Source organism: Tursiops truncatus, chromosome 8 (assembly GCF_011762595.2).
Source record: "Tursiops truncatus isolate mTurTru1 chromosome 8, mTurTru1.mat.Y, whole genome shotgun sequence".
NCBI lineage: Eukaryota > Metazoa > Chordata > Mammalia > Artiodactyla > Delphinidae > Tursiops > Tursiops truncatus.
Window position 1 is genome coordinate 48,729,810 of NC_047041.1, and position 25,720 is coordinate 48,755,529.

At 42.4% G+C, this 25,720-nt stretch overlaps 1 protein-coding gene and 1 long non-coding RNA gene across 6 annotated transcripts in view; one reads left to right on the forward strand and one right to left on the reverse strand.

Annotated features, from left to right (window-relative positions):
- LOC109552335 (uncharacterized) overlaps window positions 1–297 on the reverse strand; it is a 39,969-nt gene extending 39,672 nt beyond the window's left edge. For all 5 annotated transcript variants that reach the window (XR_012333388.1, XR_012333387.1, XR_002179134.3 and 2 more), the window contains exon 1: window positions 191–297. This is a non-coding gene — a long non-coding RNA (uncharacterized lncRNA). The remainder of the gene's footprint in view (window positions 1–190) is intronic.
- Window positions 298–501: 204 nt separating this feature from the next.
- The window catches only part of RAB30 (RAB30, member RAS oncogene family), an 80,938-nt gene continuing 55,719 nt past the window's right edge, over window positions 502–25,720 (forward strand). The window contains exon 1 of the mRNA XM_019948774.2: window positions 502–687. The gene's annotated coding sequence lies outside the window, so the exon portion shown is untranslated. The remainder of the gene's footprint in view (window positions 688–25,720) is intronic.

The window sequence follows — 25,720 nt, forward strand, 5'->3', positions numbered from 1 at the left end:
TAGTTATAAAATGGAGCAAGAGGAGTAGAGGGCCTCCGCAACCCCTGCAAGACCGTGAGGTCAAGGCCCACTCGGTCTCTCATGCCGCCACCAGCCAGACGCGTCCTACTCAGTCCCCAGATGCCGCCTCCATCCCCCGGTGCCCAGGTTTGGAACCCAGGCTCTCCGACCGGGTTGTCCTCCTCCTCACCGTCCCCTCTGCACCACCACTCGGCTCCCGCGTTCCCTAAAACCTCAGCCAGCTCCGCAGAAACGTCCTAGCACTCCTAACATGGCGGCCGAGTCCCCTTCGCTCCCTTTGCCCGCTCTGGGCGCGTCCGACCTTGGCGCATTTTGGGCATTGTAGTTCCGGCAACAGCCTCGGTGTCCCCGCCAGCCCTTGAGGAGACTACAATTCCCAGAATGCACCGCACCTGAGCATGGCTATTGGGGCCTTTTGGACAGAGGGATGATGTCATTGCAAAAACCCCACTGCATTCATTGTGCTAAGGTCTATCCACCCCCCTGCTGCTGCTAGGCTTGCGATTGCCGCTCGCTCCAGCTGAGCTAAGAGTAGCAGCAGCACCAGGGCAGGGACTGACTCCAGCCCTTGGACTTAGGACATCGCAACACCTTCCCTTGCGTGCGTGACTCATTCGCACATCCTTTCTGTTTATGCCTGGGGTGGGGAGAAAAATCCCAAACCAGGTGAGTTGAAGTGATTTATTCAAATGATTCTTACCAAGTTATTCCTCCCGCTTAGTTCTCAAGGCTTTCTTTTGGGAAGATGGGGGCGGGAGGACTGGGGAGGTGCTCGCAAACGCTGCTAAGCGAAAAGCTCTGTGCAATTTGGGTCACTGCAAAGAACAACTCCAGCAACCTTCCCCCGCCGGAGGACCTATGCCTGCCAGTTCCCTAGTCGCAACTCCCCTCAATCTTTTTGGAGTCTGGGAGAGGGGGCTGGGCTGCGGAGGACGTTCGGAAGTGCTCTTGGAAAATCAGAGGAAGGCAGAGGTTGGGGGACTGCAGTCCTGTCACACACGGCCCGAGTGCTGAGATTTGAGTGGGAAGGGGTGATGCGTGGGGAGAAATGGAGACAGTGATTTAATGTGGTCGCACTACTTTGGAACATTTCATGTCACTTGGGCGAGCACACACTATTCATTTTTAAGATGAGCGTGCTTCTGAGTAGGTTAAGTTTTGTGGGGCTTTATTTTATGTGTATGTGTGTCTACGTCGTTTGTCTCGCCTTTTCTGCTGATTTGAGGTGACAGTGTCCTTTAATGGTGCACTCCGTGCCTGTCAGAAACATTTCACGTGTCTGGTGAAGGTTCTCTTGGGCTTCTAGATGCAGCATTTTTGTTAAGTGTTTTTCTTCTCCCAACTGCAGGATTTCAGGATTGTTTGGAAGTGGAGCCGACAGATTTGTGCTTGTGTGAGTGTTTTAAATTACATTGCAATAGGCTCCTTGCCACTGACAATGGTACCATAATGAGCTGCCGTTTCCTGAGGCACAGTCACCAGTCACAAATAACGGTTGGGAGAAGGGATCATTAGGTACACTCTGGTTCATTTTAAAGCGTTAGGGGAAAGGAAAAGTTAGAAGCGCCATTAACCTTCATTTGCCGTTACTGAAAGGTACGCATGGAAGAGTGATCCTGGAGGTGGAAACCGAGGAGGATAGTGGAGTTTTTTTTGCTTTTTGGTTTTGGTTTTTAAACAAACTGACACGTTTAACAAGACAGAGAGCATTTCGACCCGTATGATATTGGCTCTCTTCTTGTAAGAGTTAGTAGGATGATTAGTACAATAAATATGTTATTTTGAAATAAACAGCTGGCTGACTCCAGAACAGATGGGGCCAGTCTTAGCTGAGAGATCTACAACCTTGGAAATGAATGGACCTGGGGTCAACCACACCCCCTCTTGGAATGTCAAAAGGAGAAATGCCAGAGTGTTTTATGCTTAACTTCAAAATGCTAAACCTTTCATAGCCAAGGCAGGCATTGGGGGAAAGTCATTACTGTTTGTCTTCTGTTGCTGAACCAATTTTGTACATTTTTAATTCAGACCCTTAGGTCTCTAAAGTTGCAGCTGGGCGATGCTTCGTTAAATGCTGCTTGTTACTGGATGCAAAGGACAATTCATTGTATGGGCTTTGTGGTAGAGTGATTTATTGGGATGCAATGAGCAGCTTTGGGATTTGGGAAAAGATGGACTGCTTGGCTTTGCTTCCCTCTGTGTTTTTCTGTTGCTTACTGTCTGCTTTGCTGAGCATCCCTCCCGCTGTACCTTCCTTTCCCCACCCCTCTGTGTCTCTTGAAGTTCTTCCAGTTTCTTTCCCTGCCTCTCCATTTGCAATTCTCATTTTTCCTCTGTGTTTCAAAATCTCCCTCTTATCACCAGTAGATGACATCTCTTTCTCTGAGTCACTTTCCAGTCTCTGAATACCCTCTCATCCCTTCTCTTCTTCACCCAGAAACTCCAGGGTGAATGAGACTGTGCTAATAGTTATTCTACAGAGTCCTCATTGAAGAGGCTTTGCCTTTTCTTTTTCTTGCAGTTGGTGCTTGGCAGGATGAACAGCAACGAACCTGACCCCTTGGCCTGGTTTGTGGCTTCTGTGACAGACATAGTTTGGCCTCAGCAGCACGTGGACAGTTAACTGTTGCAGTTGAGCTCATGCCACTTTTCCTTTCCTTGGTACCTGTATTAAGAGCTGCCAATGCATTAGCAAGGTTTTTAAATGCTCTACACAAAATGTTCTCATAATTCCCAAAGAATAAGTAGACTTCGAATGGCTTCTGCCTCATTTAATACTTTTTTTTTCCTTTCCCTGCTTTAGTATGTGGTAGGAAGGCTGTCTTTTCCCCTCCCTTCCCTGTTGATTGCTGAGGAGCAGGTCCAGGTGGCCAAACTAGCCATTTGGTTTTTTTTTTTTTTTTTTTCTTAAGGTGCTTGGAGCAGCAACAGCTTTTCCTCCTGTTATTTCTTCTCCTTTGTGGATGAAAGAAGTTTGTTATTTTATAAACTTCCTATTAAGGAGAAGGATGTGGTAGTGGTTATGTTTGTGTAAGACAGTGCTGCTCTAGGCATGAAAAGTCTAACTGCTGCCCATCTGGAGGCAATTAGTGTGACAGGCAGATTCAGAAGCTGTCATCTTGGACCTCTCACTCACCATCTTTTCATCCCTTCTTCTAAGCTGTGCCCTCTCCTACCCAGGCTTTTTAGTGTTTTAGGGAGGAGAAATGAGCAGAATGGAAGGTTAGTTTTGGCCCTATCACTGCTATCCCTGTGACCTTGAAAAACTGTGCATTCCTTTCTTGCTTATTTTATTTTATTTAAACATTTATTTATTTATGGCTGCATTGGGTCTTCGTTGCTGCACGCGGGCTTTCTCTAGTTGTGGTGAGCGGGGGTTACTCTTTGTGGCGGTGCACATATTCTCATTGCAGTGGCTTCTCTTGTTGTGGAGCACGGGCTCTAGGCATGCAGGCTTCAGTAGTTGTGGCATGCAGGCTCTAGAGTGCAGGCTCAGTAGTTGTGGCGCATGGGCTTAGTTGCTCTGCGGTATGTGGGATCTTCCCGGACTAGGGCTTGAACCTGTGTCCCCTGCATTGGCAGGCGGATTCTCAACCACTGCTCCACCAGGGAAGTCCTCTCCATTAGTTTAAATCCTTTGCAAAGGGATAAGAATCCTTTCCCCTTGGTTTACCTCGCCTGATGTTATGGCCTCAGCCTGTCCTTCTGTCAGCAGATATGGTGAGCAGCTACTATATTCTAAGGACTGGATACCTCAGTGAAAAGAGACGCTTCCACTGCCATCACGGAGCTTATGTTCTAATAGGGGAGATAATCATTGGAGAAGTAATTGCAGGTGTGATGAATGCTCCTGCCAAAGGGGGATGTACTACTAGGTGGGATAGAAGTGCCTAATGTGGTGTGCTTCCCTTGTCTGGGAGAATCAGGGAAGGCTTTCTGTAGGAAGTGACATTTCAAGAAGACTTGGAGAGTGAGTGTAAGTAATTTAGGACGGCAATGGGTGGTGCTGAGAATGGGGACAAAGGGCAACTGCATGTTCAAAGTACAAAGGAAAGCGATAAATATGAGGATTTAAAAGGTTAGTATATGGGGGCCGAGCAAGGGAGAGAGACCAGAATGAAGACGAATGAGGCTGGAGAGGTGGACAGAGTCTAAAGAGTGGGCAGTTTTCTGAGCCACAGGTGAATTTGGTCTTTATCTTAAGTGAATGGCTTTACTTAGCTAGATGAATTACATATGCAGGTAGAATGATGTTAAAACCATCACGGTGCCTGTTAAGTGGGAAAGAGACTGGAAAGAATTAACCAAAGTGAACGTGAGATGAGGTAGCATGTCATTTTTGTAGTCTACGTATGGAATGGTGGTGACTTGGATCTAGGGTGGTGGCAGGGGCTAGGACAGAAGGGAAGAGATTGGAGAGACACTAAGTTTGAAGATTATAAGTGATAAGACTGTAGACTGATTGGATGTGGGTATAGGGAAAAGAGAGAGTCGAGATGACTTGAGTTTTTCCTTGAGCCACTGGAGATGCCGCTTACAAGAGAAAGGTAACATTAGCTGGGGACCAGATTTTTGTTTGTTTTTTCAAGGAGGAGGGACTTTTGGTCATATTGAGTTTCAGGTTCCAGGAAGACATCTAAGATCTTTCACTCACTGTCTGTGTGTAGGATGCAGCATGGTGGAATGGAAGAGAGCTCTGGTGAGGCTTTCTAAGACTGAGTACTACTTATTTATTAGCTGTATGATTTTGGACACGTCATATTTTTTTGGTGAGCTTTAGTTTCCTCATCATAAGATATATTTATTCCACTAATTTATACTGATCACCAGGTATACGTGCACTGTGCTAGGAATACAGCATTGAATAAGACAGTATTTGCTTTGGAAAAATTGCTCAGGTGAGGGAGTGGAACATAAACATATAATCACACACAGAGAGGTTTGTAGGCAGTGCTAGGAGAGCACAGCCCCAAGGGGGACTTTCATGCTTCCTTGGTGGGGGAGGAGCAGTGTTCACAAAGTTGTTGGTGACCTTTGACCTGAGACATGGAGGCAAGAAAAAACTCACCAGTCTGGGTTCCCAGGCACCTAATAGAGTGCCTTGCACAAACTGGGGACTCTGTGAATGTTTGTAGACTGAATAAACTAATCTAAGTCATAAGGGCCCATTCAAAAGCAGGAAATATCAACATATCGGAAGATGGCAATGAGTAATGCAAATACAAAATGTAAAATGGTTTTAACAAATGCATTAAAATGAGGACACCCAAGCTTCTGAAATGTTTTTTGGTTGACTTAAAGGGAAATTTCAGAAATATTTCAGATCTGGTTTCTTTTTGGGCTGAACTTCATTTATTCCAGTTAGTTTCTCAAAAATAATTTTGATTGTATAGAATTCCCTAGATCAATGGGTTTCAGACTTTTGAATTTTATAGATAAGTAAAAATACAAAAAATAAGATAAAATTGGGTGAGTTGTTGCCAATGGTTATTTTTCTGTAGTAAAGATATTTAAAAAATATGTCCTCCTTCGCTTTATCTCATGAAATAAAGGACATTTTATATCAAAAGTTGTAGAAAGAGCATAATTTTAAAATTAAAAATATATTTAGCTTTGTGAAAAATTCTCTATTTTTTTCATTTTATTGCAGAATAGTAAAAAACAAGACAAACAAATACCAGAATGTTAAAATAATTTATGGAACCATTGCCCTATTTTCTTGGCTGTGGTGGAAAGGTGGCCCATCTCCAAACATTTCCAAGTGTGGAAGAATTTTGTATGGACCACAGATCATTTATTTTCAGTTTATTCTTCACAGGAATTCAACCCTCGAAAGCTAGGTAGGACTCCTCAAGATTAGTTTAAGGTAGGGCTTTTTTTGCGGTACACGGGCCTCTCACTGTTGTGGCCTCTCCTGTTGCCGAGCAGAGGCTCCGGACGCGCAGGCTCAGCAGCCATGGCTCACGGGCCCAGCCGCTCCGCGGCATGTGGGATCTTCCCGGACTGGGGCATGGATGCATGTCCCCTGCATTGGCAGGCGGACTCTCAACCACTGCGCCACCAGGGAAGCCCTAAGGTAGGGCTTCTTAACTTGTCCCTGGAAGATCCTCAGGGAGACCATGAACCCCAGAGATCATTTGTGTGTGTGTGTGTGTGTGTGTGTGTGTGTGTGTGTGTGTGAGTTCACATGTGCATTGTGCATTTTTCTATCACTACATGTGTGTCCTTGGGCAAGTGACTTAACCTCTTTGAACCTCTTTCTTTGCATGATTGTCGTGAGGTTTAAATGAGATAATACATTTTGAAATGTCTGGCACTGTGCCTGGAATAGCTGGTGCTCATTGAAGCTGTTTTTGACATTATTTATTATTTTACATATTTTATTTATTGGCTGATGCTTTCTTGGTACCCACAGTGACACAATGAAGAAAAAGATAACTCAGTGTAACTAGACAACTTGATGCAATGGGAAGTACACAATATCGCCAAGGTAGAATTCTTGACAGAAATGTTTAACCTAAATCTAATCATGAGGAAATAATCAGGCAAGTCCAGATTGTGGGACATACTGCAAAACAGCTGGCCTGCGATCTTCGAAAATGTCAATGTCATGAAAGAGAAACAAAACAAAACAAAATGAATGGGGGACTAATCTAGATTAAAAGAGACTAAAGTGCTGTGACAACCAAATGCCACATGCAACCCTTGATTGGATCCTGGACTTAAAAAAAAAAGCTATAAAGGACATTGTGGGGACAGTTGGGGAAATTTGAATGGGAGCTGCATAGGAGATGACAGTGTAACAATGTTAGTTTTCTTGGATGTGATAATGATTCTGTCTGCTTAGCCTGCCACATAGTGGACATTGGTGTCCAGGTCAGTTGCCCGTTCCTGAATGTCATGTTTAGGAATGTCACAGCAAAGCTAGAAGACATCAAGGCCTGCTTCAGAAGATAGTGATTTTCTTGATAACAGCACATATTTAATTAGCCTATGGGCTGGAATACCATTTGTTGGCAGATATTGTAGGTGACCTTTTCTGTCCTTTCTAACCATGATTCTGTCACTCCCTAAGAGTGCAAACTTCTACAGCCAGCACTCTTTATTTCTAGAGGTAGTAATGCAGGTAGAACGCTAGCTGTTTCCAAAGTGAAGAGCGAAGATAAGCGGGGCTATAACTCAGGAGTAGAGCATTTGACTGCAAAGAGGAAAGGCCATGAAAGAGCACATAAATATATATCTTAAATTAGTTTTTTGATTCTAGACATAACGTAAGATTAAGCAAAATTCATTACAGAAATATACAACAAACTACTGTACAAAGGGAAAATTCCCTTGATTCCACCCCACCATAGTCAACTGTTGCGATTTTGATGTGTATGGCTGTCATTTTGTCCCACACATATGCTCATGATATTATTATAATACGTATTCTGCTTGCTCTTTTACTTAATATATTTTCAGGCATTTGCCCCATGTATTTGCATGTTCCTCTAACTTGCCCTTTTCAGTGGCTGTTGGACACTACTGCAGTGAGCATTTGAGCATGCATCCTTTTGTAATGAACTTGTGGGAATATTTCTGTAGGATTCATTTCTGGGGTAGAAATGCTGGGTCAAAGGGCACGGACAGTTTCCCTTTAATTGCCTCCTGATTTAAATTCTTATCGCAGGGACTTCCTTGGTGGTCCAGTGGGTAGGACTCCGAGATCCCAATGCAGGGGGCCCAGGTTCGATCCCTGGTCAGGGAACTAGATCCCGCATGCCGTAAGGAAGACTGGTGCAGCCAAAATAAATAAAATAAGTATTAAAAAAAATTCGTATCGTAGTCTTTGACACTGCCGTTTGTCAAGTCCATTAGCCACTTGGGCTACCCTCTCTTACTAAGGGAAGGAATTTGTGATGGGTGGACAGAAAGTGGGGAAAAATGGAATTAAGAGTTCCTGCTGGTTTTTGTGATGGCTGTAGTAAAGGTTGATATGTAAATAACATGGAAACCTCTGGAAGAGAGAAATAAAATATATTTCCCAGTCTGCAACACAACAGGATGTTTAAAAAGTGATCTGAAATAGTAAAGCAGCCAAGAGTTTTCCCCCAGAAAATTCTGCAGAAAAATTTTATCTTTGAGTTAAGGTTAACTTCACTAAAATGCAGACACCATCAACCTTGAAGTGAAAATAACCTCTTCTGCTCACTTCCTCTCCATCTCCTTCACATAACCACACAAGAAAGGGGAATTTAAGCTCCACTGTTTTAATATCTGAAGCACATGGTAAAAAGGCCTGATTTTTCATCTTTCTGAATATCCATAGAAGCAATCCCAAGGCAGATTTTTGGCATTTTTTTGGTAAAAGGTCTGAGTTTAGGAGTGGCCATCAGTGACTCACTGTCCCAGCAGAGACCCTGGGATCGCTGAGCTGTGAATTATTTCCATTCTTTTAGCCAGTTATTTTTGTTCTTCTGTGGCTGGGTTGAGCAAACACAAATTTGAGTTGTGTGCTAGGTGGGTAATTTGTCTTTTCAAGCCTCAGTTTATTCATCTCCAAAATGGGGATTATTGTGAGGCTCAGATGAGATAATGTGTGTAATAGGGCTTTGGCAAATTTATGTGCACATAAATATGTGCTTTTGTTAAGGTGTTGCTGTCTCTGGCTGGGCCAGCTCATATTAATCTTTCCTCTAATTCCAGTGGCATCTGTTACCCAAAAGACTTTCTTTAGGCATTCTGTCTCATAATGTCTTATTATTATGTCTTCATCCAATATTTGTGAGCATAAGCTAAATGCAAATTCTTCTGCTGGGTGTTCTGATAGGAAAACAAAGGTGGAACCATCCAGGAGCTTTCCTTCTCTGCTTTTATTCTAGGAGACTAATATCTTTTAATGAGAGTCTTCAATAATATATGCTTTACAAAGGTGTATTATGTATGCTGTCTTATTCTGTCAACCTGGGTGGTAGATTTTAGCTCCACTTTTCCATGTAAATGAGGAAACAATTCTTAGTGACGGTAAGTAACTGGTTCTGTTCTGTTTTTTAAAGTTACCTAATTTAAAAAAAATTTGCAGTTGTAGGCCCCAGGTAGATTTTCTGGAACTGAAACCTTACTTCATCTCCAGCTGCTTCCTGTTTTTGCCTTGCCATCTGATCAAAAGTATAAGCATTCTGAAGGCAGGACTGGCTGGCTGGTGGTGTTTACTTTGATTTGGTTTATTTTACCCATGGGCACAGGGGAGGAGCTTTTTGTAGATGTATTGAGTTAGTTGAAGCCATGATGGGAACAATCATAGCACCTACTGGGTGTCAAGTGGTTTACATGTTTGGTTTGATTTTTTTTCCCCAACTTATTTTGAAAATTTTCAAACATATAGAAAAATTGCAAAAGTATTACAGTGAACACTCTTACACCCTTCATCTAGATTTGTTTGCTTTACCATTCTATGCACACACACACACGCACACATACTCACATACACACTTTTTTTTTCTAAACCATTTGAAAGTGAGTTGCAGACACCACAACACTTTACCTCTAAGCACGGGAGCATGTATGTCTAAAGAACAAGGACATTCTCCCCTGTAACCACAATATCATTATATTGAAACAATAATATTCTTCAGATTTCCCCAGTTGTTCCAATGTCATTTATAACGTTTTGGGGGGAGGGGGACCCAGAATCTAATAAGGATTACTTACACAATGTAGTCGTGTCTCTTTAGTTTCTCTTAATGTAGCAAAGTTTCCCTGCCTTTTTTGTCTTTCATAATATTGACATTTTGATCTCAGCTGCTTTGTAGACTGTAGATTGGATTTGTCTAATTGTTTTCTCATTCTTAGACTCAGATTAAACATTCGTGGTAAGAATTCCCCGGAGGCGATGCTGCATCCCTCCCCTTGCATCACATTAGGTGACACATTCTGTCAGTTTGTCATGTCACTGGTGATGTGAGGTTTGTATTTTGGATGAGGTGACATTGCCTGATATCTGCATTGTAAAGGAACCCTTTTCTCTTTGTAATTAATAAAATTGTGGGGTTATACTTTGAGATTGTTTGGATATCCTGTTTCTCAAAAACTTTCATTCAGTGGTTTAAACATCTATTGATAATCCTGGCCTAGGTTAATTAACATCTATTAAAGGATGATTTTCTAATTTGCTCTTCCGTTCTGTATTTGTTTCCTGACATTTTTCTTTTTTTTTTCACACACACACACTGTATTTTATTTTTACAAGAGATAAATAAACTGACACCAAGCATTGTAAATGGATGACCGCAACAAAAGCAACAATGATTGCAATTACCAAACATGAAACACACTCATACTATGTCATAATATTGACATTCAGTCCAGTAATCCTCCACCGTAACAGCTCCTTTACTTTGCAGTGAAAATTGATTTGTTTTTTTTGCCTCTGAGTCCTTGTGGGATTTTTTTTTTAATTCAAACAGAAAGTCACAAAAATTATAATCATCCTCATCAGTTCACTCAGTCCCATGTAATTAATTTTTTTTTCATCTTGATCTTTTGTTAGAACTTTTATGAATTCATCAGTTTTCCATTAGTGTTCTGAAAATGCTTATTCATTTAGTTCAGCAGTATAGTCAGTTACCAGAAGCCTGTACTTGTCAGAGTCTGACATTTTTCTTTTAAATAAAATAAATAAATTTTACTTATTTTATTAAAAAAAATTTAGGCAGTGAATTTTTTCTGTATTTGTTTCCTGGCATTTTTCTGATAGATTAGCTTTCAGCTCCCCTCCTCTTTTATTTTTGTATTTTTATTTTTTAGTATCACTTGGATTCCTGGATTCTTTTCCCCCCAGTGTGTTATAGTCCATTGCCAATCTTCTGCCTCCCTTCCCCCAATATTTATGCTTTTTGATACAAAAATTGTCCCAAGTTTGGACAGTGGGAGCCAGTCTTATCTCATTGAGCCCTAAAAGCAAACTGATAAAGTAGGTGGAATTTTGCCCACTTTATGAAGTGAGGAAATTAAGGCTCAGAAAATACAAGTAACTTTCCTAGAGGCATGTAGCTAGTAGCTGGTTAGCAGAGGAGGTTAGATGCAGACCCGGTTCCAACTAACTCTGAAGTGGTTCCTGCTATTGGTGCTGTCTCCTGACAGTCCAGGAGCAGAATGTTACCTGATAAAACCAAGTTGAAAAGAAGGCACACCCTGGTGGCACAGTGGTTGAGAATCTGCCTGCCAATGCAGGGGACACCGGTTCGAGCCCTGGTCTGGGAGGATCCCACATGCTGCAGAGCAATAGGCCCGTGAGCCACAACTACTGAACCTGCGCGTCTGGAGCCTGTGCTCTGCAACAAGAGTAGGCCTTGATAGTGAGAGGCCCGCGCACTGCGATGAAGAGTGGCCCCCGCTTGCCACAACTAGAGAAAGCCCTCACACAGAAACGAAGACCCAACACAGCAAAAATAAAAAAAAAATTAAAAAAAAGCACAAGCATTGTATCATTGTTGCTAATAGCAAATGATTGGAAACAACCTTAAGTGTGCATCAGTGGGAAACTGGTTAATTAAATGGGTATGTTCACAAAAGGGAAAGCTATTAAACTACAAACAAAAATGAGGGTTTCTCTAAGTACTGATATGCGAAGATCTCCAAGCATATTTTAAGTGAAAGAAGGATGATCCAAAAAGAAGAAGAAAAGAAGAACGCTGGTGTAGAAGAGTGCATACTTTGTGAAAGAAGTGGGGATAAGAAAATACATTTTAGGGCTTCCCTGGTGGCGCACTGGTTGAGAGTCCGCCTGCCGATGCAGGGGACACGGGTTTGTGCCCCGGTCCGCGAAGATCCCACATGCTGCGGAGCGGCTGGGCGCGTGAGCCATGGCCGCTGAGCCTGCGTGTCCGGAGCCTGTGTTCTGCAACGGGAGGGGCCACAGCAGTGAGAGGCCCGAGTACAAAAAAAAAAAAAAAAAAAAAAGAAAATACATTTGAAGTTGGAAGTATATAAGATAACAGAATGATTACAGGCACAGGGCAGTAGGAGTGAGTGGGGTGTGTGTGTACATAGTGAGCTTTCTTAAGATTTACTATTTTATATAACGCTGCCTTTTAAATGTTTTTAAAAAATTATTTATTTTATTTTTGGCTGCGTTGGGTCTTTGTTGCTGCACGCAGGCTTTCTTTAGTTGTGGTGAGCTGAGGCTACTCTTCATTGAGCTTCTCATTGCAGAGGCTTCTCTTGTTGCGGAGCATGGGCTCTAAGCGCACAGGCTTCAGTGGTTGTGGCTCGCAGGTTTTAGAGCGCAGGCTCAGTAGTTGTGGTGCACGGGCTTAGTTGCTCCGCCGCATGTGGGATCTTCCCAGACCCGGGGCTGGAACCCCTGTCCCCTGCATTGACAGGTGGATTCTTAACCACTGCGCCACCAGGGAAGCCCTATCATGCTGACTTTTAAAATAGCTTTATTGAGATATAATTCACACATCACACAATTCACCCATTTAAAGTGTACATACAACTCAGTAGTTTTTTGGTATATTCACAGAGTTGTGCAGTCATCACCAAAATCAATACTTAGAGCATAGTGTTGTTGTGAAGATTAAACAGGGCCCTGCCTTTCAAGTCTCACCCTGGTGCCCTTCACCTAATAGGCCTCGACGTCATTTGGGTATCCTGGGTGGGTAAGGCAGCAGTAGCCCTTAGCGGTTGTTTGGGAGCCAAATTAAAATTGACACATAGCATATGGGGAAAGTATTGTTCTGAATTCAAAATTGGAACGTATGGTCTGACAAAGAATTTTTACCCTTATTTATAAATTAATTGCAAGGTCTTATAAAATATATGTATATCATCACATTTAGTCATCCATTTAACAGATCATCTCAGTATAGAGTTAAATTTACATGAGGTCATGATTGTCCTAGGAAAGTTAGGAGTTATGGTCCCTTGGGGTCACATTTGGGCCAATATTAGCATTCAGGCAACTCTGTCTTACCTTCTCTTTTTCTTCCCTTCCCTCTCCTCCACCACACAACTGAGTTTCTGATTTTGTCTCAGAGAGCCATTTAAATTAGCCATGGCAAATGTTAATTGTTTTGGCAGACAAAAAGAAACTCGAATAAGCTTTTCCTTCTAACATTTAAGAACGCTACTTTCTAAGAGCTGGCTTTGGAAGGAATGTTTCTGGTCTGGAAAATTTGGATAGCAACCTCAAAAGGAATTAATGTCCAAGAAGATCTGGGAGTGGGGTGGGGACACTCAATTTCCTTTGAGACAGATCGAAATAAATACTTCTGTCTGAAATAGTAATAAAGATCTATTTATTTCTTTCATCGTTTTGTTAAAATGTTCAAAACATGAATGATCAAATCCAAAATAGATTTAGCCCAGGCACCAAAAAAACCCTCAAGTCATCCTGATTAAAAAAACGTTTATGAGGGACTTCCCTGGTGGCACAGTGGTTAAGAATCCGCCTGCCAATGCAGGGGACACGGGTTCGAGCCCTGGTTTGGGAAGACCCCACATGCTACAGAGCAACAAAGCCCGTGCGCCACAACTACTGAGCCTGCGCTCTAGAGCCTGCGAGCCACAACTACTGAGCCCGCGTGCCACAGCTACTGAAGCCCATGTACCTAGAGCTCGTGCTCCGCAACAAGAGAAGCCACTGCAATGAGAAGCCCACGCACTGCAACGAAGAGTAACCCCCACTGTCCGCAACTAGAGAAAACCCACGTGCAGCAACGAAGACCCAACACAGTCAAAAATAAATAAATTTATTTAAAAAAAAAGAAAATTAAAAACAAACACAAAAAACGTTTATGAGATCTTAGGCTGCTTTGCTGAGTGAGATGATTCTTAGTACAACATTTAAGTCTGTCCCTTTGATGTGACAAAGTTTCCAGCTCCCAGAACTGCAACTGTATAGCTCAAGATTCCATGTTTAGTGATACCAATCTGGATTCATTGTAACTGCTGTATAGTTTCTTTCTGTTTTGACTATGACCTGTCATAATTGTTTGGTTTCAGAATTCTGTACGTTCTTTGCTTTTAAAGTCATCTTGGCCAGGAAGCTAAATGGCATGTTTGTATGTGCAATAAGTTACTTTTATTATATAATTTTATAATAGTAATATTGGCAAACATTTTTTGAGTTTATGGTGTGCCAAGTGCTGTGCTAACTGCTTTACATAAGTTATAGTATTTAATTGTGGCAAAAACCACATAAAGAAACTGAAGAGCTTAAGCAACATGTCTAAGATCACATGACTAAGAAGAAGCAGATCCAAGACCAGAAATCAAGACTGTCTTACTGCAAAGACTGTGCTTTTCTGCTGTGTAATTCTGCCATTTTGAAAATTTGTGTGTGGAAGATCATTACTTTTTTACTTCATCTTTGGAGCAGATTACTGTCTTATTTATTTGATCGGTATTTATTGAGTGCTCATCATGTGTCAGATACCTTGAGAACTATAGAGGTGACTGAGACCCACTCTTTGTCATTGAAAAATTCACACTTAAGTAGAGGAGATAAAACAGATATACCTTTATACACCCATGTTCATAGTAGCATTATTCACAATAACCAAAAAGTGGAAGCAAACCCAAGTGTCCATTGACAGATATGTGGATAAGCAAAATGTAGAATGTACATGTAGTGGAATATTGGATAATCATTCAATGTATTCAGCCTTGAATGTAGTTCAAAGCTGAATAGCCTCGAAAAGGAAGGAAATTATGACACATGCTACAACATGGATGAACCTTGAGGACATTACGCTATGTGATATAAACCAGACACAAGTGGACAAATATTGTATGATTCTACTTATAGGAAGTACCTAGAGTCATTAAACTCCTAGAGACAGAAAGTAGAATGGTGGTTGCCAGGGTATGGGAGGAGGAAGCAATAGGGGAGTCATTGCTTAATGGGTATAGAGTTTTGGTTTTGCAAAATGAAAAAGTTCTGGAGATTGGCTGCACAACAATGTGAATATACTTAACAGTACTGAACTGTACACTTAAAAATGGTTAAGATGGTAAATTTTACATTATATGTATTTTGCCACAATTTAAAAAACAAAACAGATACACCCCTCTACTCTAGGGTGGAAAGTAATTAGTGAGACAGGAAGGACTGAAGACATCATAGGAACGAGAGAGGGCTTTCTGGACAGGGCATATATAGCTGGGTAATGGAAGATGGGTAACAATTGTGTGGCAATGAGGAAGGTAGGAAGGGCAACCCAGGTGAAAGGAACAGTGAACAACATTACAGAGGCTACTTGGCTTTAAAATCCAATTCCAGCAAGAAACAAACTCCAAGTACATGGCTCTATAATTATGGGTGTCCCAGCCACCTTCCACGTGGGCAGAGATTTAAGTATATAGTCTAAGCCAGGATCATGAAGTCGTGGTATGCTAGACAGGGACTCATTCATGATTCATTCAGTAAACATTTGTTTAGCACATAGTGCTGATGCTATGCGAGGCACTTTATGTATGTTGGCAGATTTAATACCCCCAACAACCCTGGAGTTATTAATAGCCCCAATTAACAGATGCAGCCACTGTGACTCAGAGAGATGTAGCAATTTATCAAAAATCACATGACTGATAGGTAGCAGAAGACGTCACCGGGGAGCCCATGCTGTGTCCACCAAGCTACACGGCCTCCCCTTGGAGGTGAGTGTGAAGTGATGTCTGCCTTTGAACTCACAGTCAAAATGGCATGTGACTGCCACCACTTGTCATCTTCTTGCTGCCTTTGAGGCTACCTTGGCTGAGTCATCTTACAGCTCTGAGCCTCAGCTTCCTTATCTGTGAAATGAAGCCCTTGTATTAGACTAGATTATTTCTAAGGTTTCTCCCAGATCTAAAAACCCTATTTGTTTATTCATCCATCTATCCATCCATCGAGCCAATGTTAATTCAGTATCTGTTACGCACCAGGTACTGTGTTGGTAGGTTCTGGTAATTGAGATTTGGCAGAACACTGTTCTTGCCTGAAAGGAGATTGTAGACTAGTGAAGGAGGCATAAAATAGATGACTATTGTGTAGTACACTCAAAGCACTGGTAGTGGTATATACAGAAGACCTAGAGGAGGGGCATGGCCCTGTCTTGGATAGGTGGATGTCAAGAGGAAATGGTCCCAAAGACCAGGAAGGTAATGAAGAAGACCACAAGATCCTCATCATTCCTGTTGTCCCTATGTTCATAGGCACACTACATATTGATTAAATTCAGTAAAGCTTTGGTGAACTCAAAACTCTTTTATTTTAAGCCTTGTGGAAAGTTTAGTCGAATTTGCCAGTTGTTAAGTGCAGCTATGTGCCAAATATCCATAAGGTTTGGATTCTCTTTCAGACTGGAGAAAGATTATAAGGTTGCAGTTGTTTGTTTGTTTGTCTAAGGGAATTTAGTAAGCATGAAGTAGACTAATAAGAGGCCCAAGGGCCTGGAGTTATTTGAGATGTTCACAGCTAAAGTCGCAGATGCTTATATTTCAAAGAGGCAAGTGAAATGGCCAAGATATTGGATAATATACATGATCCTCTCAAGACTACTAAGGACTGGTGAATTACTAAGAATTAGAATGACCAAGTATTAGAATTCTAATACTAAGGAATTGAAGTGAGGATTGAGGGGGAAAAGAACTAATATTTATTGAGCAGCTCTTATATATCAGACACTGTGCTATGCCCTTTACATTAATAATTTTGTTTTATCCTCCCCACAATCCTGTAAGGTCAGTGTTGTATCCTTTACAGATATTGAAGCTGGGGCTCAAAGAGGTTGTGACTTGCTTAAAGCCCCAGCTACCAAGAGACTGAGCAGTGGCTCAAGCCCAAGTTGTTCAAATCAAGGCCTTTGCTCCTTCCACTATCCCATGTTTCTTCAGGATCCTGGATTTTTCTGTTTCTGGGGGAACTGTACCAGGGTACAGGACCTCCCTCTCATCCTTGGAGCCTGGGAAATAGTGATATTCAGGAGAGGCCCACTCCTCAGTTTTCCCAACACCCCAAAGGGCAGCTCCCCCAATTTCCTATGTCTTCTTTCCGAGGTGGTGGATCACCAGCTGCCAGGGATAAATGGCTTTTACTAAAGCACTTTTTTTTTTTTCCTTTTTCGTCTTTCCCAGGTAATATGTGTGTGTTTGATATCGGCAATTTGTCTCTCAGAAGCGGCTCATGAAAATCATCTGGGAGAATGCTTTTTTTTTTTTTTTGTTTTTGGCGGTACGCGGGCCTCTCACTGTTGTGGCCTGTCCCGTTGCAGAGCACAAGCTCAGCGGCCATGGCTCATGGGCCTAGCCGCTCCACGGCATGTGGGATCTTCCCGGACCGGGACATGAACCCGTGTCCCCTGCATCGGCAGGCGGACTCTCAACCACTGCGCCACCAGGGAAGCCCGGAGAATGCTTTTTGAGGCCAGCTAAGTTTATGCATTTGATCCCCTCTCCCTCCCCAGCAAAGAGTAACTTCAGTTCATTTGCTCCAGATTCTATTTTTGGGGTCCTGAGAGACCTTGCTGCCTGATTCTCAGAGGCTTCCAACCATGAGTTTCTGCCAGGATTACATGAGGGTCTCAGTACTCCTAACCCCCTGCTTCAGGCTCCTTTCTCCTCTGTCAAGGCCTCCCTGTGGGCACAAGCTGTGGTGTCTTGTCAGGGAGTGTTTTCCCAGCTGGGTTTGCAGGCAGACCAGGCATTTATCCCAGGCCCTTTAACGCTCCCCCGCACACCCCCGGGAAAGTTCCCACATATGACTGCATGAAACATAGAAAACTACTCTCCAAATGGGTTGATGAATTATGGCAGTGGGGAAAAGTCTTCTCCAGCTTTCTCAACCCTGGCATTCCATAGTTTGGGTGACAACGAAATGGACAGAGGATATGGGGTCAGGAAATTGGAGCTCAAGTCTTGGCTCAAACCACAAATCCTGAGGCTGTGAGCACTTGACCTGTCTGAGCCTGTGTTTTTAGCTGTAAATGGAGAACTGACGACAATCCCAGCTTCCTACTGTCATTGTGAGAGTCAGATTACTCAATGTATAGTGTAGAAGTGCTCTGTAACGAGCCCCTAGAAAGTATTATAGATGTCAGTGCTTGCTTTAAAACAAACTTGGGCTCATTGAGAGACATTTCTGGAAACTGAGCAGGATGCATGCTCTGTCATCTCTGGCTCCCAGTTCAGGCAAAACTTTTCATTGCTCACGTAGGCATTCATGGCGTCACTCTTCTGTTTATTTTTGTAATCTTTTCATTTATAGTCTTATAAATGCTCCCTTAAGCTTTGGTGGTTCCTGAATATTTATTTTTGAAAATTTTGGTCAGGCTTGTGTACTCATACCCAGAGCTCTGTGCCCCAGAGTAATTATCTGACTTTCTGGAGTTACATGTGGATCCATTTCCCAATAAATCCTGGGACAGCAGGGCTGACTATGTATGGTAAGTGACGTTTATCTTGCTAGGATTCTAGATGGGTGAGAACTCATGAGGGTATACCTTAAGGCAGGGTTATTACAACTTCATACATGTTTCTGTTAATAAAATGAGAATGGAGAGAGTATCTTACTGTAAGTGGCTTATGAGTTCAGAGCTAGAAGCCCTTAGAAACTGAAAAGAATCTTTTGTGATTTGTCATCAGTTTGTTGGAATTATTTACTCTGTTCTGAGAAATTTTCTAGGTGTTCCCTTGACACTTAGGGATTGTTGCTTACTTTTATCTTCTTGCCATTTCAAATGACTGCAGTTCATTTTTCTTGGCTGTGTTCTTCAGAATTCTTCGAGTTGTAAATGAAAGACACCCAACTCAAACTAGCTTGGGCAAAGAGCGAATTTATGGGAAGAATCCTGGCATGTTTCATGTAACCATATGAACGTTGGGTGCAGCTGGAACCAGGAAATATTAGAGCAGGTAATTGCCTTAACAATCCCCCCAAATTTCAGTGCTTAACACAAATGAAGTTTATTTCTCATTCATACAACAGTTCAACATAGTTTTTTCTGGTTAGGCTACCTTCTATGTTTCAGGGACCCAGGCTCCTGCCATCTTATGGCTCCCATCTCTTTTAGGTATCTCAGAGTTCTCTCCTTTTAACCTGAAGATGGAGAAGAAGGTGGAAGGATCTCACGTGTGAGGTTTTCATGGGCCAGGTCTGGAAGTGTCTTATATTAGTTCTGTCCTCATTCCGTCAGTTATTACTCAGTACATGACCCCACCTAATGGTAAAGGAGGCTGAGAAATATGGCCTAAGAAGAAAAAGAAATGGGTTTTGTGAGCCTGTAGCTAGTTTGAGCCACACAGGCACTCAAATTATATCAAGACTGTGTCTCTTGCCTTTGCTTCTCTCCTACATGTCAGGGAGCATGGCCAGGGATTGCTCCTGAACACTAAATCTCACTGTTGCTAACATCAGAGACAAACTGACCTACACTCTCATTGGCTTCAAGTAAAAAAATCTCAGAGTAATAATGATTGGCTCACTTTGGATCATGTGACCAACCCTGGACCAATCAGTGGTAGGCAGAAGGACAGGATTATTTAGCATAGACTGGCCATTGGGCTGCTTTTAGAGAAGGAGCAGTCATTCTGAAAGAAATAGCCACTCCACTTGCCAGCCACTAAAAAGTCCCAAGCTCTCTTTTTGTTTCTACTCTTGTGGAAAATTCAGTGCAACTTTACACTCATCTTTCCAACCCTTCTTACTGCAGCCACATCAAATAATTGTATTTCACTGAATCTATGACACTATTATTTTTGAACATGTAAGACTGTTCTATGTACCACTGAGAAAGAAAGAGAAGATTCCAAATAAACTATGACACAATGCCAAGATGCCATCCATTGTAAAATGTATCCTAATTTCTAAGCTGTCAAAATGTAAGAAAACATGTTTTTAGAATTGATGAAAGATGATATTTATTACTCCACAACCAAGCTCTATACTTTCATGCCCTAGTACCACTGGTCTTTTATTTCTTCGGTACATCCATTCATTCAAAAAATATGTATAGGCCAGGTAACAACGAATAAGACAGATTCAGTTTCTGCTCTCTTAGTACCTACTGCATCTCCTGCTTTTCATCCTGGTGTTATGAAGTACCTGCTGGGTGCTAGGCAATCTATTGGGCACTGAGGACTCAAGAAAGAATATTGGGGACTTCTCTGGTGGTCCAGTGGTTAAGAATCCGCCTTCCAGTGCAGGGGACACGGGTTCGATCCCTGGTTGGGGAACTAAGACCCCACATGCTCTAAGCCCGCACACTCTAGAGCCCATGCGCCACAATTAGAGAGAAGCCCGTGCACCGCAATGAAAGGTACCCCGTGCCGCAACTAAGACCTGATGCAGCCAAATAAATAAATAAATATTAAAACAAAAAGAATATGATGGGGTCCTTGTCCTCAAGGGACTTACAGCCTGGGGTAGTGGAAGCAGTGGGGTGTGGGGAGATGATCATACAAACAAACGAGTAAATAAAGGGTCACAGTTCCTGTTATTAACATCCTTACAGGGTCCAGTGGGCCCACAAAGTAGAGGAAATGGTCATTTCTGCTTTGAGGAGTGAGAATGGTTGTACCATGTTTACTAAGATGATTGTGCACTGTTAAAAGTATAAGCAGTAGTGTATTTTGAGTATTAATATGTAGTTTTCTCATATATACTTGATGATAATATCTGAGTAATCCAACGTATCTTCCAACACCTATTTGAATCACCTCAAGCTTCCTATGAAACTTTACATTCAAAAGGCACGTGTGGGTCTCTTTTCTTTGTTCAAATGATAATGAATAGTCTGCGAAACCTTTTATAGAGACAGAGTGAGTAGATATCAGATTTATCTTATGGTGGAGGCAGTCAGTCTGCATTTCTGTACGTTAATTACCTAGACTCCTTCCAGTGGTTTTTTGAAAACCACGTGATGATTTTTTTTTTTTGGCCCTAGCGGTTCTGAATCACATGCTCCAGCAGGGAGAAGAGCCAGGAACAGGTGCTCAGGGCTGTGCTGGGTCCCGCAGCAGGGGTTACAGTGATGGAATTTGGAGGAAATGTGGGTGAGGCTATTTGGCCCTGGGATCATTGCGGGGGGCGGAGGGTCTTAGAGCTCTGATAATATAATCCAAGTGTTGGATTCTTTTTTTTTTAAAAAGAAATTTATTTTATTTATTTATTTTGTCTGCATTGGGTCTTCATTGCTGTGCACAGGCTTTCTCTAGTTGTAGTGAGTGGGGGCTACTCTTTGTTGCAGTGCACGGGCTTCTCATTTTGGTGTCTTCTCCTGTTGCGGAGCACGGGCTCTAGGTGAGTGGGCTTCAGTAGTTGTGGTGCACGGGCTCAGTAGTTGTGGCTCACGGGCTCTAGAGCGCAGGCTCAGTAGTTGTGGTGCATGGGCTTAGTTGCTCCGCGGCATGTGGGATCTTCCCGGACCAGGGGTCGAACCATGTTCCCTGCATTGGCAGGTGGATGCTTAACCACTGTGCTACCAGGGAAGTCCCCAAGTGTTGGCTTCTTATCTTTAAAGCAAAGATGTCAACTGAGATTAAACCCTTTTTATTGGTTGAAAAACCCATGAAAACAACAAGACTGAGAAGGAATGGGATTTTTTTTTAATTTTTTTTTTTTTTTTTTGAAGCTTATGCAGAGCTCAGCAGAGGGTCAGTGTCTGTCTGTCTGTTCTGGCTATTGGAAAAAGCTTACCTAATGTGTCAGGAAGAGAATCCAAAGAAACTATTCTTCTCTCCTCAGGTTTCTGAAAAGCCTGGAATTAAGGATTGAGATATACAGGTTGTTGTTGTTTTAACCTTCCGGGCCAGTATATTTGGAGCATGGTGCCTGGGGGTGGGAATGGGAGTGAGATGTATGAATCCACCTCGTCATTGGGTGTGGGCGCCTTCAGACTTCTCTGGTCATCTGGGAGAAGAGAGAGCTCCAAGTAGCTTCTTTAGCAGAGAATGTAGAGGGCAGAATCCCCAGATCAACTTTGTTTTCCTAAGGGACAGTCTGACAAGGGAAGTTGGGTTTGTGTGTGTTGCACGTGGACTGGAGATGCTCAACTGAGGGATTGTAGACAAGCACAGCCAAGGTCCATTCAGGACTCCTTGGTAGCATCCAGAAAGAGGAAGAGTGAAGGTAAGGAAGAAAAAAAAAAAAAAAAGAAAAACCAGAAACCCCCTCTTTGAAACCAGCAAAAGGTATATGCCCAGGAGTGATTTATGGGTGTAGAGAGCAGGAACAAGAAAAGAATAACTGCTAGCTGTTTATTTTGGAAAAGTATGTGTAGTGAGAGTGGAGGTAGGCCTTATTGTCTCATTACCTTGCTCCAACTTCCATTAGTGATAATAGGATCATATATTCTAGACTCTCCTTGGCTGGCTGCCCTGACATAAATGTTTGAATTCCTTGTTTTGGTATTGTGTATTCTTTTTTTTTTTTTAATTTATTAATTTATTATTTATTTATTTTTGGCTGCGCCGGGTCTTAGTTGCAGCATGCAGAATCTTTTTTGCGGCATGCAGACTTCTTAGTTGTGGCATGCAAACTCTTAGTTGCGGCATGCGGAATCTAGTTCCCCGACCAGAGATCGAACCCCGGCCCCCTGCAGTGGGAGCATGGAGTCTTACCCACTGGACCACCAAGGAAGTCCCGGTATTGTGTATTCTTAACAAGAGAGGAAAAGAGAAACAGAATGTTGGGAGCTAAATTATCCTATATGCCTTATTTTGGATGGGATTTATTCTCTTGGGCCCATGGCTATTAAGATTATCTGTTTAGGGGCTTCCCTGGTGGCGCAGTGGTTGAGAGTCCGCCTGCCGATGCAGGGGACACCGGTTCGTGCCCCGGTCCAAGAAGATCCCACGTGCCGCAGAGCGGCTAGGTCCGTGAGCCATGGCCGCTGAGCCTGCGCATCCGTCCGGAGCCTGTGCTCCACAACGGGAGAGGCCACAACAGTGAGAGGCCTGTGTACTGCAAAAAAAAAAAAGATTATCTGTTTAGATGATCTGGGTTTCTGATAGTAACTTCTAGACAGCTTTACAATTTGCCCAAGGCGTCTGTTCAGGGGACAGCTAAGTGTATTTTTGATTTGGTGGAGCAAGGTGAATCTTAATCCTGTTTATCTGAGCTCTGGGCCATTTTTGGTGCCGCTGTCATCCAAAGGGCCAGTAGAACTGCTGCATGGTCCCCGTGTTGTATCATTTGATACACATTGACCCAGTGTACCCTCTTGGTGGGGGATTTAGTTCTTAGGGTTACTGCTGCAGAATCCATTTATTCAATTAGACAAATAACAATTGAGCTCCTGCTGTGCGTACTGATTCAGACTTGGGAATGCTCTGTGTGCAGAGCCAGAATGGGATTGATTGAGCAGAACTAGAATGCTAACATTTCTGGGTTTAAAGGGACTTTAGAGCTCATCTAATCCAGGGTCAGCAAGCTTTAAAGGGCCAGAAAGTAAATATGTTTTGTTTAGAGAACCGCATTGGCTTAGGGGGGTCTCTGATGCATATTATTCTTTATTTGCTTCATAACCCTTTAAAAATGTAAAAATCACTCTAAACTGGGGGGGACCATAGGCTGGATTTGGCCCAGGAGTCATAGTTTGCCAACCTCTGATCTAATCCATTTCCCTCATTTTATCAAAGAGGAAACTGAAATGATCCTCCCACTGCGTGCCTGCCCCCTCCCCGTCCCACCCAGGGTCACACAGCTATTTCTTGACACTACTAGATTGGTGACCCTTTGTAAAGAATCCCCAGAGGTTCAGGCCCACATCTCAAAATGCCTAGTAACTTTGCAAATGTATAGTTTTGGTTTTGAGGGAAGTTTGAATCTTAGTTAATTAAGTCATTAGGTGTCTGCCACATTCTAGGCACTGTGTTTGGGACTGAGGATGCGAAGTTAGCATGACAAAGTCCCAGCCCTCAATCAATTTAGTTGCTGGTGCAGGCAGATAAGATGGCAGTGTGGAGAGTAGCATATGGGGACAAGTTGTGGGTGCCACGGGAGCACAGGAAGGCTCTCTTCCCTCAGTATGTGGGATGCTTGTGTGGATGAATGAATGAATCCGTACAATGCTTCTCCCACACTTGTATTTTGGAAACCACTACCCAGCCTAAAGGAAGGGGACAGGGACCTGGCTTCCCCTGCACTTGCCTATTTTTCTCTCTGGGGACTGATACCTTGTGCGCATCCTATGTATGCAGAGGTAGGTTATGAGGTTAAAGGAACAAAAGTGAAAAACGACTCAGAGAAAGATGGTTTATTTGTTGTACCAGTTTATCTAAGCAGTGTTACTGAGACATATATAAAATCATATAAGAACAGTCATAGAGCCTTTTAATATTCTAGTGCTGGAAGCAATTTTAGAGGTCCCTTAGCTATACCCTTTCATTTAACAGACAAAGAGTGTGAGGCCCAGAGATGTTAAATTTCTTACTCTGGGTCACAGCTAATTAATAGAATCTTAGGGTTATAAAGGACCTAAAAAGATATCTAGTATAACCACCCAGATAATAATAAATAATAATAATCATAGCCAACATTTACTGAAAGTTTACTGACATGTATAGGACTATATATTATCTCACTTAATTCTGACAGTAACTCAATGTAAGAGATATGATTACTGTCCCCACTTTACAGCTCAGGGAACTAAACTTGAAGAGATTAAATAAATTTGCCCACATTCACCCAGCCAAGTGGTAGAGCCAGGATTCAAGTCCAGGCTCAAGTGCTTAACCTGCTCAGAGCTCTTTACTCCAGCTTGTCTAAGTGTTTGGACTGTGCTTCTCCATTAGCTTATGAGCTCCTTGTGGGCAGGGGCCATGTCCCCTTCATCTCTGTTTCCCCATTCTGGGTTTGGCATGTAAAATTTCCTCAACAGATGTTTTCTCAATGAATGAATCAATGCGTCTGTCAATCAACCCATGCTTTAAGCAGTTAACACTGCTTTAAGCAGTAACAAGTAAATGCGGACTTTAAGCAGTTAACATGCTTTAAGCAGTAACAAGTAAATGGGGACTCTGGCTGAGCCAGACCCATGCCCAGGTCTGCTGATGTCTAGTCCTTCTACCAGACACATATGCTAATATGCAGATGTGGGCCAGGAAAGCCCATCATTCTGCAGCTGTCTTTACAGTGTCAGTGAACAATTTTGAGAATTAATGTGCACAGAATTCTCTTTGAACATCAAAGGTCCCTTGAAGACATGACAGCCTGGTTGTTTTCTCTAATTCGGATGAAGTTTGTGGAGCCACTGGAAGATGCTGTCTGTATGTGGTACCTTCTTCCTTTTGCACAACCATTTTAATTTAAAGTTCTAGTTTCAAACTATAGTCTGAGACATCCTGGGGTTTGTGGGTTAAAGAACTGAGGGATTCTGTAAGAAAAAGTGGGCATGGATTTGGCTTTGAGTCAAATAATGCCTAAAACAAATATTTTTGCTGCATTAAACTTTCAGTTTTGATGGATGAGAACAACAGCTCATTAAAGTTACAGTACCTTGAGACATTTTCTTTCCTTTCTTATATAAATTGAATGTTTTTCTTACCTGACAATGGTAACACATGGGAATGCTTGAATGGAGTTTTCTGAAGTCGAAGACATTTTAATAGATTTGTAGAGATTGTTCTGAAAAATTAATCACTCTATCTAGATTACTATTTTTATGTAAAGAACAGTGTGGGCTTTGTTTGCTGTTCATTGTAGGCAGACGTCCTCTATATGGCACAGGAAAGC